This window comes from Ctenocephalides felis, unplaced genomic scaffold (assembly GCF_003426905.1).
Source record: "Ctenocephalides felis isolate EL2017-DRISC unplaced genomic scaffold, ASM342690v1 CF-g0.4_SCAFFOLD_01886, whole genome shotgun sequence".
Classification (NCBI taxonomy): Eukaryota; Metazoa; Arthropoda; class Insecta; order Siphonaptera; family Pulicidae; genus Ctenocephalides; species Ctenocephalides felis.
The window spans coordinates 46,295,256-46,312,991 of NW_020538040.1; the positions used below are offsets into that span (position 1 = coordinate 46,295,256).

Below are 17,736 nucleotides of genomic sequence, written 5' to 3' on the forward strand. Positions count from 1 at the left end.
ATATATATATATATATATATATAAATTAAACCTATGCAAAATATAGTTTTTACTTCCGCCATGCGTTATGTGTAACATATTCTATACGATATTTTAATTAGCAGCTGAAAGCATTATAGCGTAAATTCAGTAATAACCCTTGAAACTTTTGAAGTCATATCATTAAAATCTTCTTATGTATCACAAAAAATATGATGAGAAAGTGAATTATAAATCTAATTCATGAACTGCTTTGAAAAAGTTACTGTATATACTTACTTTGCTCATCAAAGAAGGCTAATGAGGTTTTAAGTTATAAAAACAAACCTGGCTATTCTTATACCCTGGTCTAAAATTTTTAAAAAATTTATTGTGTTTTTTTATATTTCCAAAGTCTAACTATTCAATAATGTGTACAAGTGATATGTATTTTTCAAAATTTATTACTAAATTATTTTTGGATACAAAGCTTTTTCGCGGAGCTGTATTGGCTAATAGCAAAAAAAATTAGACCTATCTCTCGAGAACAACGTGCTCATTTACGAAAGCATAATAGGTCCAATTTGGACCTACGGCATAGAACTGTGGGTTTGCGCATGCAATTCGAACATCAAAATTATACAAACATGCCAAAATAAGAATCCTCACTGATGCATTATGATATATATCCAACTACTGCCTGCACAAAGACCTGTATACTTCAACCTTTGCAGAATACATACATATATATATATATATATATATATATATATATATATATATATATATATATATATATATATATATATATATATATACATAGCTATAGCTATAGCTTAATTTTGAACTTCTTTCTTTGGATTTTCGAAACCGCTGGACCTCTCTTCCCAAAAATCAATTTTTCATTTTATCAATACAAGTCAAATGTTTCATAAAATAATAATTGTTCGAATCGGTTGATCCGTGCTTTTCAAAGAGTCGACAAAAATTGTATTTGCACGTACATGCATGCAAACACACCATGTGACACATACTTCCATTTTTTCTAATGTATGTCAAAATTTTCTGAAACCTGAAAACTTTCACTTTCAATTTTTTGTGGCTACTGTAACATACCCTACTAGAAGTTAGTAAAAATTTCCGAACTAAATTTTTTGGAGAAAAAAGGAGACTTAGAGTTCGGAAAAATAAAATTGCTATATATATATATATATATATATATATATATACTTCCATTTTTTCTAATGTATGTCAAAATTTTCTGAAACCTGAAAACTTTCACTTTCAATTTTTTGTGGCTACTGTAACATACCCTACTAGAAGTTAGTAAAAATTTCCGAACTAAATTTTTTGGAGAAAAAAGGAGACTTAGAGTTCGGAAAAATAAAATTGCTATATATATATATATATATATATATATATATATATATTTGTAAATTTTTTAGCAGCCCAACAGTCGAATTAAAAAAGAATCTTAAATAGAATAAATCCTTTTTTAATTCGACTGTTGGGCTGCTAAAAAATTTACAAATATGTATCAACGTCGACGAAACTTTCAATATATATATATATATATATATATATATATATATATATATATATCCAATTATGTAGAATATGCAGAAATGAATAATAATTTTTCTGAATTCAATTAATCAGCTTAGAGAAGCAGGATGCTGTTACCTGAATGATAAATCTCAATTGATGGTTCAAGTGGAATGGGGCGAGAGCCACCTGCTGTTCCAGGCGACCTATCACAAATATGACGACGTCTGTCGCGTTCACAACTACCAGATGAGGTAAGCAAAGCCGTGAGTAGATGTCGGGACACGCTTCCCCATGTAGCTTATTATGGTGCGGTTTTGGAGCAAGTGCATTTGCTTCTTGTTGCCATTGACGGCTTTTGTAACAGAGCTTTCCATAATTAAGCACTTCTTGAATATTACGTTCGCAATAATAAATCGAAATATACGTGATCAAAAATTAAACAGAGCTTGGAAACGTTTAACATAAATTGTCGAATATTCAATTCCTCGAGATGTTGAAGTCATGAAATAAATATTAATTTTTTGAAGACGTAAATGTTTTCACTCCAAAAAACCACTCCGAGTACTACGATACCCATTTCCAAATTTAACTGGACTGAAAAAGGTTGATATATACTGTATGATCCATTGTCACCAAATAATGTGTACTGCCGAGCTATGATTTCTATTTATTTCATAGATCTTTTACAATATTTAAGACATAATAAGACGAAACTTACACAATGGCATTGCAAAATTTACACTACTCATCTGACTGTCTTATTTATTTATAACTGCGACTGCTTTTTCGTAAATAGATGGCTTTATACAGTATTGTTAAGTAGGGTGGCATTTTAAGATCCGTTTTAAGATATTAGAAGGTTTTATGACCAAACGTCTTGTTTACTTGGGGATTGCAGATATGTGAGTTCTACACTAAATCAAAGATTATTAGGAGAACACAATAGAATAAATAATTTGGCATTTTGCGTAGTTCGTATGTTATTTTGATATGACTTAGGACTACAATGTTAGTGTACACTACCGTATGACTAAGGATATACTAGAATGGTAGGGATGAATAATTAAATATATTACGTAGTTTGTATATAAACTGTAATAATGAATAATAGTAATATCATGGGTACACACATATATCTATCTGAAAGAATTTTTTTGACAAACTGCATGATTATGTACTACATTTTTAATTATGTTCATAATTAAACTATATTTCAAAGTTTTGTGCTCATCGTTTAAATTATACAAAAATGCTTCTTTCGGGTGTGAACTTGTTAAATCATGACACCCATACAATGTCAAAACAGAATAAGTAAAATAAGTGTTTATCATATTTTATATTCAGAACAGTATCAACATTTGCATGTTTATATATATGAATAAACTCTATGACATACATGAGATTTTTAAAGTATCTTCCATACGTTGCAACATGTGATTTTTTTCATCATCAATGTCTATAAAGACAATTGGGAACATGCATAATATTATCAAAAATTTTGTTAATCGAACCTTAAACACCAGCACGTAACACGAAAACAATCAGTAATTTTTAAATCACTTTTAACTTTTTTGAGAACGCAGACTATTCAACGAATCCCAGGATGCACTTGCTTTTGCACATAGTGGCTCAAACAACTTACGCATATAATTTAGCTTATCCAAAATCCTTAAATTAAACAGATAGAATTCCGTTTATTTGCATTGATCATTTTTGTATTATGATTATATTTTTAGTGTATTGCTAGTTTACGAACAATTTTTGAGAATTAAAAAATCGTTTGACGTATAGGATGGAAATTACGCTTATTAGTTTTTGAGGCAAATCAATTTTAGTATATTTGCAAAATTAGAAAGTGCTTGCAATTTTGTCATGTATTTTACTATACTTCATTTCTTTCATATTTTAATTTGAGTTATGTGTATAGTATATTATAGTTATAATAGAGTGTATGTGTGTGCTTATATAGGTATACAAAGTATACGCTCTGTGGTGTGTTTGTTTCCTTTAGTGAGTGCAAACAGCTCTAAAATCTACTACGGCTTGGATTGTGAATGATATTACAAGCGACGATATACCCAAATATTGGCTTGTGGATTGGGTTTGAAGTCAATACAGCTTTACTTGAGATTGCGGTATAAAAATTCATATGTTTTTTTTTTAATATTAGGTTGTCAAATATCTCCCTTCCGCTTTTTTGCTATTGGTTTATAATACAAAAAGGCGGAAGGGAGATATTTGACAACCTAATATATTTTGACATAATCTTCAAAGAGTTGGACAGAAAAATAATCCATTATTTTTGCATCAGTACATTTGTTTTTACAAAAATATATATATATATATATATATATATATAAACGTGTGTATATATATATGTATGTGTGTGTATATATACTACAATATTACCAATAGGGTAGTAGAATAAAATAATAATAATGTGGTAGATATTATAGTTATAATATCTTAGTTTACAATAGTTAATTTTTGCACTAGTATGTACATATATATTATGCTTTTCAGGCGAGAAATTAGTGCACTGCAAGCTGAAAACTATAGTTTAGAGAGGCAATTATTTAGTTACCAAAAAAGTTTAGCATACGCACATTCCAGAGGAACATACAGTGATGATCTCGCTACTCCAGAAGGTTAGTTACATTATTTGATTTGCTTATTCATTTATTCACGATGTCATTTTTTGCATATATCTTAATGCATAATCTTGTTGTTTAAGATTCATTGAAATAATTTAGTTAAATTTCCGCTTAAATAATAATCATAACTATTTTTTCCAAATTCTAAACTTTGTGAAAACCAAACCAACTACACCAAAATAAATACTACATATCAACATTCTAACTATGTTCAGTAATAAATAAGAAAAGAACTATGTTTTTTGCTGTTTTTTTTTTTCAAAAATTTGTCAACTGGTTCTTCTTACCCAATAAGCTGGATCAACAGATTTAATGTCTTAATTTTATCATTGAAATGATTTTACGAAATACATAACAACTACATTATACAACTAATGCAAAATTTAAAATTTCATGGACATATTTTTTACAAACACTGTGTATAACCTTGATCTGGTATGTCATCAGAAATTTATTAGCAGAGTTGGAATAACTATTAGGTTTATCTTGTGTAAAATTGTTTTTTTCTAAGCTTGAAGTCCGTAACAATTAAATAATTCATTTTTTTATTGTCCATATGTTACTTTTTATGAAGGTTTTATAGAAACAGTCGTTGAATCTAACCCAAAAATAACAAAACATCTTATAAAACAATTAGATTATATATACTTCAATATTCAAGCAATGGATAGAAATGGTTTTGATATGAATTGAATTCTATAGTTCAGCAATATTAATTATATTGCTTACGATTTTTATATATATAAAAATCCTGAAAAAATTTGCTGACCAAAACTGTTCTAGTAAACTCGTATTTTTCTCAATATCCTCACAAGTATATATATATATATATATATATATATATATATATATATATATCGATTTTTTTACAAGAAAATAAAAAATGCTGGTGATTTGCACATAGTTGGAGTTCAGTTCCCGTGTAATTGCAAACGGCATTTTAGGAATTCTTTGAAAAATAGTTGCGCGGTTTTACTATCACCGCTGGAAGCAAAAGCATGTGCTTTTGTATCGGTCAAGCATTGAATTCGAATTTAAAATTTCTTTATTACATTTTCTTTATTTATTTTCGCATATTAATTATGCATTGGATATGAGTCGTGCGAGGGAAAGATGCTCGACTATATATTGTGCAGCGCTCTATTAGTTATTTTTATATTAATTATAATTAATCTAATTTAGTATAAGTTTTGAAATAGAACTCGGCGATGAGAAACAAAACTTACTATTTTTGTAAAAAAAACTTTTGTTTTTTACGGTTTACTCTAAAATAAGAAAAATAAAGCTCAAATAAAACTGAAGTTTTGAGTTGGTAATAAAGTTATGTATTGAAATTCATTCCATTTTTAGATTTTGGATTTTTTTAGTTTTATGTATAGTATATTTTAAAGTCTGCGCGAGAGTTCACATACAATCTTTTACATACCTATTTTGAATGTTAAATGATTTACTGCTCAATAGAATTTCAAAAATTAATTGAAACTTTGTCAATTTTAACATAGTAAATGCAAACCAAACCAAAATTGTTATTCGTTCATGTTTACTAACAGTAGGGTGAATACGGACAAATTGGTGTATATATTGGCTAGTTTTACTAATCTGCAAATGTATAACACGACCAAATCTACAATCACAATCTGGTCAGATGTTGAGGTCATTGTCACAGTCTTGGTGCAGGTATAAGTCTTTAAAAGTTTGTTTTGACGATGATGTTATTTTTAATTATTTCTTTTCTGATCAATGAACTGGTGCCAGTACTTATTGAAATTATCAATGTTCTTATGGAATTTTGATTATTATTTATTTATTTTTGTTCACTTACGAACAAAATGAAATACTCATACAATAGACAAAATGATAGAGTATTATTTTGCAAGCACTACAGGGTAGTTCATTCGAGGTCAAGATAAAAAAAATTGATTCTTGTCAAACGTTATTGGCTTTTAACTTTTACTCTAATGACTTTTAAAATCCGGGCGAAAGATCCACCGGTATAAAAAGAAAAAACTTGCATTTATTGCAAATATCTTTTGTCCTGTTCTGAGCCCTTCGAACGTTCGTTACGATGTATGGTTTGTTCTCTTCGAGTCCCGAAGAGGACTTAACGATTTATTTATCGCACAATGTCCTTACCTTATATGTCATTTTGTCCATACTATATGGTCAAAATGGTTTTTGTTATTGGTTGCATTTTCGCTTAATAAATATGTTATTACAGTTTCTACTTTAAAAAAAGTCTATCTTACTAGTAAAATAGACGGAGTCTGATTATAATCGTTAAATAAATAAATTCCATTGAAAAACAAAACCCCATGTCATTTTGTCCATACTTACTCTACCTAAATGTTACCAAAATGTAAGGTGATCATATTTTGTTAAGAAACCTGGACGGCAATTTTTAGTTATTGTTTAGGCCTCTATAATAACAAATGCCACTTGGAGGTGCAATAAAAAACAGTTTTTTATATGAATCATTTTTTTAAATCGTTATTGCGCACTTAGTAAGAACTTTATTTTTCGATTATATGTAATATTTTTTTCTACAATATTATATTATATCTTATACTTTTCGATCTTATACTTTCTGCTTTTGTATCTTATATGAAATTCTATTCCACTCTTCTTCATAATTAATTGAAAAAAATAGCACTTGCTTGTTTGTTTTTATAATTTTTGGTAATTTACCTCTAAATTTTTGGAAAACCGGTAAAATCCGGGACAAATATTGCTTATAGAAACCCGGGACAAAACCACCGTGCAAATGCGAGACTGTCCCGGCCAAACCGGGACGAATAGCCAATACCTTAGATAATGGCTATTTCATTAATTTTATTAATTTTAAAAGTGTATTAAAATTAAAGGGTAAAAATATAAAATGTATTTTAAGACACTATACAAATAATTACAACACATGAATATTCTATATGATAAAACCATGGAACAATTCATCAGCGTCTTATGTATTCGACTGACACTGAATCCGATGATGAAACTGTGGCGATAATTGATTTAAATTACATTAGTAATCCGTACATATCTCTGTATCACATGTGTAATAAAATGTCATGTATTCATTTTAATATTTCAGGTAACAACGAAGACTCTTCTCCGGGGTTCGAAGAACGCCCGTACTCGATTGGCGGCCGTAGTCTGTCTACGGAAACGGAGTACGCCTGAAATAAAACGACCCGCGCGCCTTTGAGGGCCCGCCTGTTGCCGGCTATTCCTGGGCAGCGGCAGCAACAGCAACTACAACAGAACAGGGCTCGAGATAGCAGATCGAGCAGCTATGACAAAATCTCCCTGAACAGTCAGCAAAACGTCAACCAGATCACTATTAGTGGACCACGAGGGATCAGGAACGGCACACCAAGCGTTCCAATAGGTAACAGTTACAATCCTATTGGTGGTGGTGGTGGTGGTAGTTTAGCTTTTGCAAGTGGAAAACGTGAAAATCGAAGAGAAGGCAGGAGGACGTTATGGGAAGCTATTGCTGGATTTGTTTGTTCACTCGGTTGGTTCGGTAGAAGGAAACCTACTGTAGTATAGGGTTTCCGAAACGCGTATAGCGTTACTTTTATGTCTTGAGGTTTCTGAAAGATGTACATGCGTTTGTCCAACCTTTTTTAATTTCCATACATATTTTTTTCAAATCCATTCAGTATCACGTGGAACTTGGACTAGCGTCAGTGGGTTATCCTGTTCAGATCAGTACCTACCTTAACTCTATAATATTTCTTCAAAAATATTTTTACCAGTGTAGTATATAGCAGTAATTTTTATAAATATATGATAAAATAAATGAGAAATTCAATCTACTATATTCCAACTATTTAACAAATTAGGTCAAATATTCAGCCATAAATTTATATTGGGGCACAACTAGTGTAACCGCCTAAAAAAAGGTGATTTTTGGGAATTTATATTAAAAAAACTACTTTATCAATCATTTCAAAATTTTAGGAATATGGGTATACATGTTTTAAGAACACATAGTAAAATTTTTGAAGAAAAAAATTAAATATTTTTTAAGTTATCGTCGATCTCCAACGGCGAAAAAAAGTGATTCCGGCTTTCTAAGTGGATGAAATTAAAAAAAAAAATCGTTAGACTAGATAATATTGTCTGTAAAATGAACTACGATAAAGAAAAAAATCAAAAATTGACAAAATGACGGCGTTTTTAAAAAAAAAGTTGAATTTTACCCAAAATTTTGGCCGTTTTTGGACTACCAAAATTCGATTTTTGATCCGATCAAAAAATCGATAGTTCATTTTACAGAGAACTATATATAGAATATGTAAAAAAAAATCGATAGTGATCGGATCATTTGTTTTTGAGTAATCGCTGCAGCAAATTCGGAAAATGCTCTTTCGAGAAAAACGCATTTAAAGATTAAATGATCGTTATACTATATACTATATATATACTCATTAAATGGCTGTGACTTAAAAACTATTTAAGATATCGATTCAAACTTTTGCTATGTTATTTTTAAAGGTATAACCTATCGAAATATGAAAAAAATGAAAATTCGATTTTTTGAAAATTTCACACTAGTTGTGCCCCTTAATAAAATAAACTAAACATAAAAGCACCCAAAACGAGAATATGTAATTACGCCTTTGAATTATTACTGCTCATATTATATTTATTACAAGAGTCTCAATATATTCTGCTAAGAGGCAATAACGTCAAGTTTGATCAAATTTTTACAAATTTAGGGACCGATTCTGCCGCATAACAGAAAAATGTTACGGCAAGGCCATGTTACGCTCCGACTTCCATACATTATGCTAGCGAATCATACTGAATACTGTCAAAATGTTATGTATTTGCTGTTCATTCAGGCGTTTTACACATAAACTGCAACGTCACTCGTATGTTATGGAGCTGTATCAGAAACACACTGTTATCTGACATCGTTTTTTTTTGACATTAGTGCGGCTTTTAGGTTATGTTTTCTATCAAACAACCTGAGAAATTTGCCTGACTGCACACCAATCGCATGGCTTTTGTCAATATTAGTATGGAAAGTTCTTTATAACAAGACCTTGCCATAACATTTTTTTGTTATGCGGCAGAATCGGTCCCTTAATTTGCATATTATAATTGTTGACAATTTCTAACAATTTGACTTATGACAAGCTTATTTCAACTTTTAAAATTTTGCGAGATTATTTAAGCTATCTAGCGCACAAAGCAGGAATAACTGTAAATATGTGACATACTCGTAATCTCATACAGTAGAACCTCGATTATCCGAACCTCGGTTATACGGATTCGCGATTATCCGGACTACCAACGGCGACTAATTTATATGCATGTACATACCTACAATTCGAATTTTTGCACGATTAATCCTGAAGTTTAGTATATGTATGTAAAGATTTCTGAGAAAATATATATGTACATACATAAGAAAGTTTCAATTTCTTAATAAACATTATTTTCGTTGATATCTATGTATGTATTTGTTATTTTTAATAAATACACAACATTATTCTTCATACATTTGATTATCCGAATTTTGATTATCCGGATGCCTATCGACAACAATTAGTCCGGTTAATCGAGGTTCTACTGTATAACTTTTTAACTTATATTCCAACGGAACATATTTTAAATGAATTTCTGAATTTCTACTTCCATTGTCTGTAGTAGTGGAACTATACCATGTGGAGCCATGGCAAGTGGGCCCGTGTCATTTTTTTCAAATAGGCCCTGTCAGTAAAAATCGTCACGTTGCACTCGGTTCTAATTCTAATAAACTTTGAGATTTTTGCGACTCAATTACACATTATATCTGTTGCACTACTGGCCATAAGCTTCTTACTCTTACAATTAGGCGAGAGCAAAAAAAAAGATCTTTGGATAGAATCGCAATAAAAAAAAAATTTTATTCAAAATGGCTTTTACAAAATTTATTTTTAAGAAATCAAATGTGAAGCAATATACGCAAATCAGTATAAAATAAAAATATTTCTGAGCTCTCAACCTTTTAGGCTAGGACCCGATGGCGGAATTAAATATTTTTTTTGTTCAATTATTACTATTTTCATTTAGTTCGTATTCCAACATACATAGTAGTTTCACATTACAACATACATGTTATGTTGCAGCTGCTAGTCACGGCGTAAATTACCATCATTTGCTGGTAACAACTTTATTGTGAATAATAATTTGTAATACTTTCTTGAAATATTATTTGTTGGAACAACTCCAAATTTAGTGATAACAGAAGTAACACCTATTATAATCATATTCTTATGAATATTTTGTCGATGACTTCAAATTCATCAGCTTACACAATATCGTTCTTTTTTAATTGAGCATATATGTAAAATTGAAATTAATTAAAAGCTCTGAAATTTTCTGAAGAAAAAAATTAAAGAAATCAAGGGATCTTGTCTCGTTTCCAACATTTGTGCGCCAAATAATTTTGGTATGAAAGTAATGCTGAAATATTAATTTATAAGCCGCATGCTACAGACAGCGGCCAACTTTTTAATTTTCTAATATTTATTATCCTTATGAAATTAATCAAATTTGCAATATGTTTTCAAATTTGAGTTTTAGTAGTATCAACCTTCCTATCGATATGGAAAAGGAATCTAAAGCAAAACGGAACAAATATGGACATTTTGATAAGATAAAGTTGGGTGTTGATACTAATTGTTAGATTTTTGATAGTATAACTCGACGGTCTAATAATAGTCAACTTTTTATTAAATAGTTATTTGTTATTAAAATTTTTGTTGGGGTTAAAATTAATATATGCTGACATCTAAATATAAAACCAAAATTAATAATATTGCAAAATTTTCAAAAATAATCTTGACTCAAGCTACGAAACATAAACGAGTATTTATTTATATATTGATGAAAGCTTTTATTATACAAGTAAATATATTACATAAGACTCATTCCAAAGATTAACCAACTTATTTTATTACCAATTTATGTATTAAATAAATACAGTATGTTAATGTACATATTAAGAGAATGTATCGGCAACGAGAAGAAAATGTGTTGAGTATTTAAAAAAAAAATCTAAGATATTTTCATGGAATATACATGAAATGTATATACTGCACACTACTGGTTTGCATATTATGTATTAACGGCAAAATAATTTTTAATAAATCAATATTTTTTAAGAAATCACCAGTACTAAATTCAATTTTGTCGTATTTTACGCATAAGGCTAAAAATACGCATAATTTTTCAAATTACTCGGATAAGTAGGTTTATAAATTTGATGTGGCTAAAATTCAAAACAAATTACTAAATTGGTCAATATTATACCATATACGAATGAAAAAGATTCTATTGCAAATATAATAGAACATTGTGCAACTTTTGCTACTATATTAAATGTAGAAGTGGCATTCTAGTTATATTGAATAGATTAATAAATAAAGAAAAGTTTGCATCATTGCTTAAACCTATAAACCTTCTTTCTTATTGTTAAAAAAACGTCAATAGAGACTTTAAATCACTTATTTTCTAATGGCCGAATTGTTGGCCCCTAATATTGAAATATTGTAAATAAAATATATAATAATATTTATGAAACTGTAAATAATTACATTACCGTAACATTTGCAGTTATTAATTTATGTGGCAATTTTTAATTGCAATATTTTGATTTTATATAAAATGAAATTTTTAACATAATTGGAATTTTAAGAGAAATCGTCCAAAATGAACCAAATAACAGTATGCTCTATAGAACTTAAATTTTTTATATAGACCATTATTATATGCACATATCAAATTTGATATTTGAATTTATATCTTATGATACACTTCTTATTTTAAAAAAGTGCCAACGGCTGTCTTATATGTAACAGTACAATTTCAATATAAATTTTATGTTTTAGAGTATTTTATATTAAGTGAATTTATTGTATCACATATCTGGCAGCAGGCTCCTTTTCATCTTAAGGTATCAGCTCCCAACCTAATTCAATTTAGCTTTGCATTATACCAAAATGAGTTGGGACCAACTTTTCTATGAGATTTGAATTAAAAAATTTGAATTATATATTGTATATCTAAGTATCATAATGTACAGTAATTATGAAATTTTAATATCTTGAACAGTGTATTTGTATAGATGTGAATTGCATATATCGTGGATTATATTTTAATGTTTAATGATTGTTTTGCGCTTGACTTACTCTTACGCTTATTCTTCACACAGATAAAATGTAATTATATGTAGGAAAAATAGGTAATATAAATCTTATGCAGGACTTGCTAATTGTAATTTAACCAGTTAACTGTGGCGCACTCAAAAAATTGAAGATTGGAAATTTTATCACTGCTTCTTTTTTCGGTTTACATAAGCATACATGGCATACATATTAAACTAAAAACTGATAAGTCGATTTTGCCGCATAATAGATCAATGTTATGGCAATGCCATATTACGCTCCAACATCCATGCATTATGCTACTGAATGATACTGAATCCTGTCAAAATGTCATGTATTTGCTGTGCATTCAGCCGTTTTACATATAAACTGCATCGTCACTTGTATGTTATGAAGCTGGGTCAGAAAGACCCTGTTATCTAAGATCGTTTTTTTGACGTTTGTGTAGTTTTTAGGTTAGGTTTTCCTATCTGGCAACCTGAAAAAAACGCCTGACATTAGTATGGAAAGTTCTTCATAACAAAGCCTTGCCATAACATTGGTTTGTTGTGCGGGAGAATCGGTCCATGAATAAATGCATTAAAATATTATACATAAAAAGGTACGATTTTAAAATCTTTTTGTGGAGTTATACGAACATCTTAAAATATTGTAGGCATACAAAAAGTAGATTGATAAAAAGTTTACTCTTAGTATGCACCGGAGCAGCGGCATGCAAAGGGTTAATTTATAACGACAGCCAAACACCATGAAATTTGAGAACTTATTTTATTTTACTCAAAAAAGCAGTTTAAATAGCCAATGATCACGGCATTATATGCATGACGGCTATACTCGTCAATACACAAAATTATGGTATATACGTCAGTAACAGTTAACTGGTTGATTCGAAGTTGCTCATATAATTGTCGCAAAAGATATTCATATAAATTTTAAATATGCGAACGATTTGTTCAAACTATTTTATTACTAATCATTTTTTAAAAAGTGGGTCATACTATGATTTTTTTGTCGTTTTCTTGCTCGCTCATTTGAAAATGTGTGATTTATGCATATTGCAAATTTTTATATTATGAGTTGCATATTGTCTTTGTAATTTTGTATAGAAAATTATTTTTTCCTTGTTCATAAATTTTTCAAATAATTAGATCCTATGCTGTCACCAGTGAGTAATGGTGAGTAAAATGTTTAAAAGACAAGTGTTATATTTAAGGCGGCATTTTATAATATATAAGATAAGTTGCTTGCTAAATATTAAGAAAAATCACAACTTCTAATTTTAATTCTAAAAATTTTATATTTAAATTCATAAATTAATTAGAATTATTTATAAAGTTCGTCGTTCTGCTATATTTCACCAGATTCGGTAGAAAGTCTCGTAAAAAGTTGATCATATACATATAAAAATATGCGTATGCCCGCTCTAGAATTTCAACTTACACTAACTTCACAACAGGTTTTGAATATATGAAATTATTAAATTTATTAACTAAAATAATATTCTCTAAAGTCGTGTATATGACTATAATAAGGGAACTTAAATACTCTAGAATCGTATGATACCGTTGATAAACTTTTTTCAAATTTACATTAGAATTCAGTTGCAAACAGTCTGTTTATTGATTTAAATATATGCAAGGGAGAGTTACATGGTGTAATGGTCAAGCTCACGACCTCGTGTTGACGGGGTCGTAAGTTTGAACCTGACATCGTGCAGTAGCGATGCCCATTTGCACTTGAAGATATAGATCCAAATATGTTTCCACTTGAAAATCTTTTACACTATTCTTCCCTGAACCTGCCCTAGTACAGTACTACCCATTATTTTTTATTTATATATGCATATGTATATGTATATGATATGAATGCATGTATATAATTTATCTCAATTATTTTGATTAATTTATAAAATATTTTGAACAAATCAGTCAGAAGCTACAATTTCCTTATTTTGTATACAATTCTCACTTTTATTAGTAAGTTCAATAAAAGGCTACAATTAATTAGAAAATAGATGTAAATTACAAATATCTTCATAGTCAATTAGTCGAAATTAAGCTTTATTATGTTCTCTTGTATGTAAAGTATGTTTACATACAACTTTTGTAAATATTATGCTGTGTACAATCAGATAACAGGCAAATGTTTATTTCTTGTTCGCTTATATTAAATTTCTTTTTAACTAATGCTCAAATTGATGTTTTTAAATATATGCACTAAATTATCTTATAGATATAATTTAAGGAATAACTACTTAGTTTTATTTTGTAACTATATAATGTTCAACTTAAAATAATTATATCCATGTTTTTGAAAGCGGAATAAAAATTATCTACTAAAGACCAGTATATATATATAAAATAATGTTAGAATTTGTACAATTTTTAATATTAAGAAATTCTATATATATCTATATTTATATATCTATATTCTATAAGATAATTTTGCCAATGTGATAAAACTAAGTCGACTTCGTACTGTTCATGTAGATGTAAATTATTATATATAGATAATTAGTATCATTTTAAATTTGAAAAAAAATACATTATAGAAGAGATTTAGAGATTTTTATGCTCTTCTTGAATAGGTGTCAAATTGCTCGAAGAACGCTTTCATTTGCCTATCGCGAACAAACTAGATTTTTATGTTACAGAAAGTATTGACAAAATGCTTAATTGACCACTATAATATTAAATTGTATTTAAAATATTAATTTCTGCTCAAGATAATATAATATATATTATATATACTGATATGTGACAAGCATAAAAAATCATAGCTTTGCAATTATATTCGTGGATTCTGATAATACAGAATTATCAATGTGCTGATCGTAATTCAATATGATTATTATTACGATGTAATATTTAAAAAAAAAATGTAATTACAGGTTTGTTATTTCTTTGTATATTATATAAATGTCAATATTTTGTATCACTTCAGAGTCAATGAATAGTCAAGTACATATGACAGCAAGGGAAATACATATACTTAAATTTTTGAATTTGCGAATGGTAAGGTGAAAGCTGATTTTCTGTACAAAAAATATTTCTGATATCTTTTTAAATACTAAGACAAATAAAAGAAGCTATCATTACTGTGATTAAAATTTTTGATCGAAATTGAGATTTTGAAAAAAAAATATTTAAAAAAAATAAAAGAAGAGAATAAGGGGAAACCCCTCTAGGCAATTGGATTTGGACGCAGGAATTTGTACAAAAGTTAGCTTTTCTCTAACAATTTCTGAATGGATTAAATTAATCCTTGTACTATGACTCTAATAACACAATGCACAAACCTCACTGCTTAATTAATATTCTTAAGTGTAGTGCAGATGTGAATTATATTTGCAGCTGATAAATGCTGATATTTGTACATATCTTTTTGATCACACAAAAATGCATGATGGTTGTCGCTAATCAAATGCTTATTAATAATTAAAACTTGCGATAATGTGTTCTATAGTACATATATAAGAATAGAAACATATTTTAGACATATAAAATTTTTGCTTCCGATTTATCACACACTATCTATATTCTCAGATATAAATGATTTATTGCTCGACTTTCTCATCTTCAAGGTTTATAATAATTCAATTCAATTACATTGCATCTAATAAAATATTCGTAAATACGGTCGTAGTGATTTTTGTTTAAAATAAATATACCTTAATTTCCTTTACTTTGGCATCTGTATCTAATTCGTGCGCGAAAAGTGACCCGAATGTGTTAAAAAACTAAGTCTGATGTGACCCACTAATTTCATTATTATATTGATGAGAAAATGCAGGTTTTCTGTTATTTCCAATACTTTTACAAATGTGTGGCATTTGTTGTAGATGTATAATTTAGTCATCAAAAGTTGGAAACATATTATATGTGATGTGATTACACAAAATTAAAAAAAAAATTAAATCGCATTGCTTTTGTATTGTTGCGAGTTGTGACTCATTACATTACCTGAACTTGTTATAATTAGTGCATTTATATATTGTTTCTATATTTATTTGACATAAGTTGCAATTTTTGGCGGCTTGATATAATAAATTAATGATTAATAGCAGCAACAAAATGAAATTAATAGCAGAAACAACATTAAATTGAATCTAATTACTAGGAGATTCTTCAAATATTTCCTGATGTGATACAGTACATCAGGAACAAATACAAATATTTCCTGATGATACAGTACACGATGGCTTGCGACTGTACGCGTTGATAAAAAAAATTCTTAAACAAAATATAGGATTTGTTTCAAATAACTCAAATTTGTTGCTGTGGTTTAATTATTATGGCATGGCTACCAAACTCGGCGGTGGCCACGATCCACATTTTATGCTTAGAAATTTCATACATTAATCTTAGAATAAATTCAGTTTCACTAATGTAAGAGTAATTCTGGAAACAGAAGTTTGTAAATTTTGTCTTTCGTTATTTTTCAATCAAAATGCAACACAAATCTTAGTAATCTACCAGGGAAAGTTTCAATGTAAATTAATGGTGGAGAGAAAAATTGGGATGTGATATATTACACTGCGTGACAAAAATGGTACTTTTGTTTTTTCTCGAACTTTTTTTTTGAAATGTACTTAAAATTGCGCGCTGATTTTAAATATGCTTTTCGTTTTTTCGTAACAGCTCCTGTTTTTGAGTTTTGGGGAAATATCTCCATTAATAACTTTGGCTATGACTATCGTTGTTTAACAAATAACCAAGAGTTTTATCTGCTGTTTTTAGTATCGCTTTCTGATGTATCGCTTTATAGTCTGACTCTACGATGTTGCTTGCATAATCCTGATAGTTTTTGATATATCTTGGGTGAATATACTTTTGACGAATACCGATATCAGAGTGCGAAAGACAGCGTATTTCAACCACTTTAAAATTTAAAAGCGCAAACAAGATAAACCATGGGTTCTGCATACCATGTACCACAATTGCGTAGTATGTTTTTTATAATGTACAAAAAAACTATAACTTTAATACCACCGCAATTTAGAAAAATCTCATAATCACCACCATGACTGTTTTCTCTGTGTCCTTAAATATCAATGGAATAAATTCAGGCAGTAAAATCAAATGACCATACCCCATAACTCTAATGTTCTTGGGGTTTACTTACGATCAGCTTAATGATCCCTATTCATGCTCTATTAGAACATCAAAATCATCTGCCTGTTTGGACACCAGCGATAAAAAAGAAGACAGAAAGGGTTATCAACTAATATACTCGATGATCATCAAATTAGGCAATTCACAAAAAATATCACAACAAAATCTAGAAAAAAATCAGGGTATCAGCCGATCTAATCCACCAGGATATCAGGACCTTGTAGGAGCAATATCAAGGAACATCCATATGATGGCTGACAAATGTTGGCGCTTTAAACAAAATCATTGAGACCTTGTCCA

General features: G+C 29.1%; 1 protein-coding gene across 1 annotated transcript in view; it reads left to right on the forward strand.

The window, feature by feature from the left end:
- The first annotated feature begins 7,350 nt into the window (after positions 1-7,350).
- LOC113375012 overlaps positions 7,351-17,736 on the forward strand; it is a 245,346-nt gene continuing 234,960 nt past the window's right edge. Inside the window, exon 1 of the mRNA XM_026614966.1 lies at positions 7,351-7,545. The gene's annotated coding sequence lies outside the window, so the exon portion shown is untranslated. The remainder of the gene's footprint in view (positions 7,546-17,736) is intronic.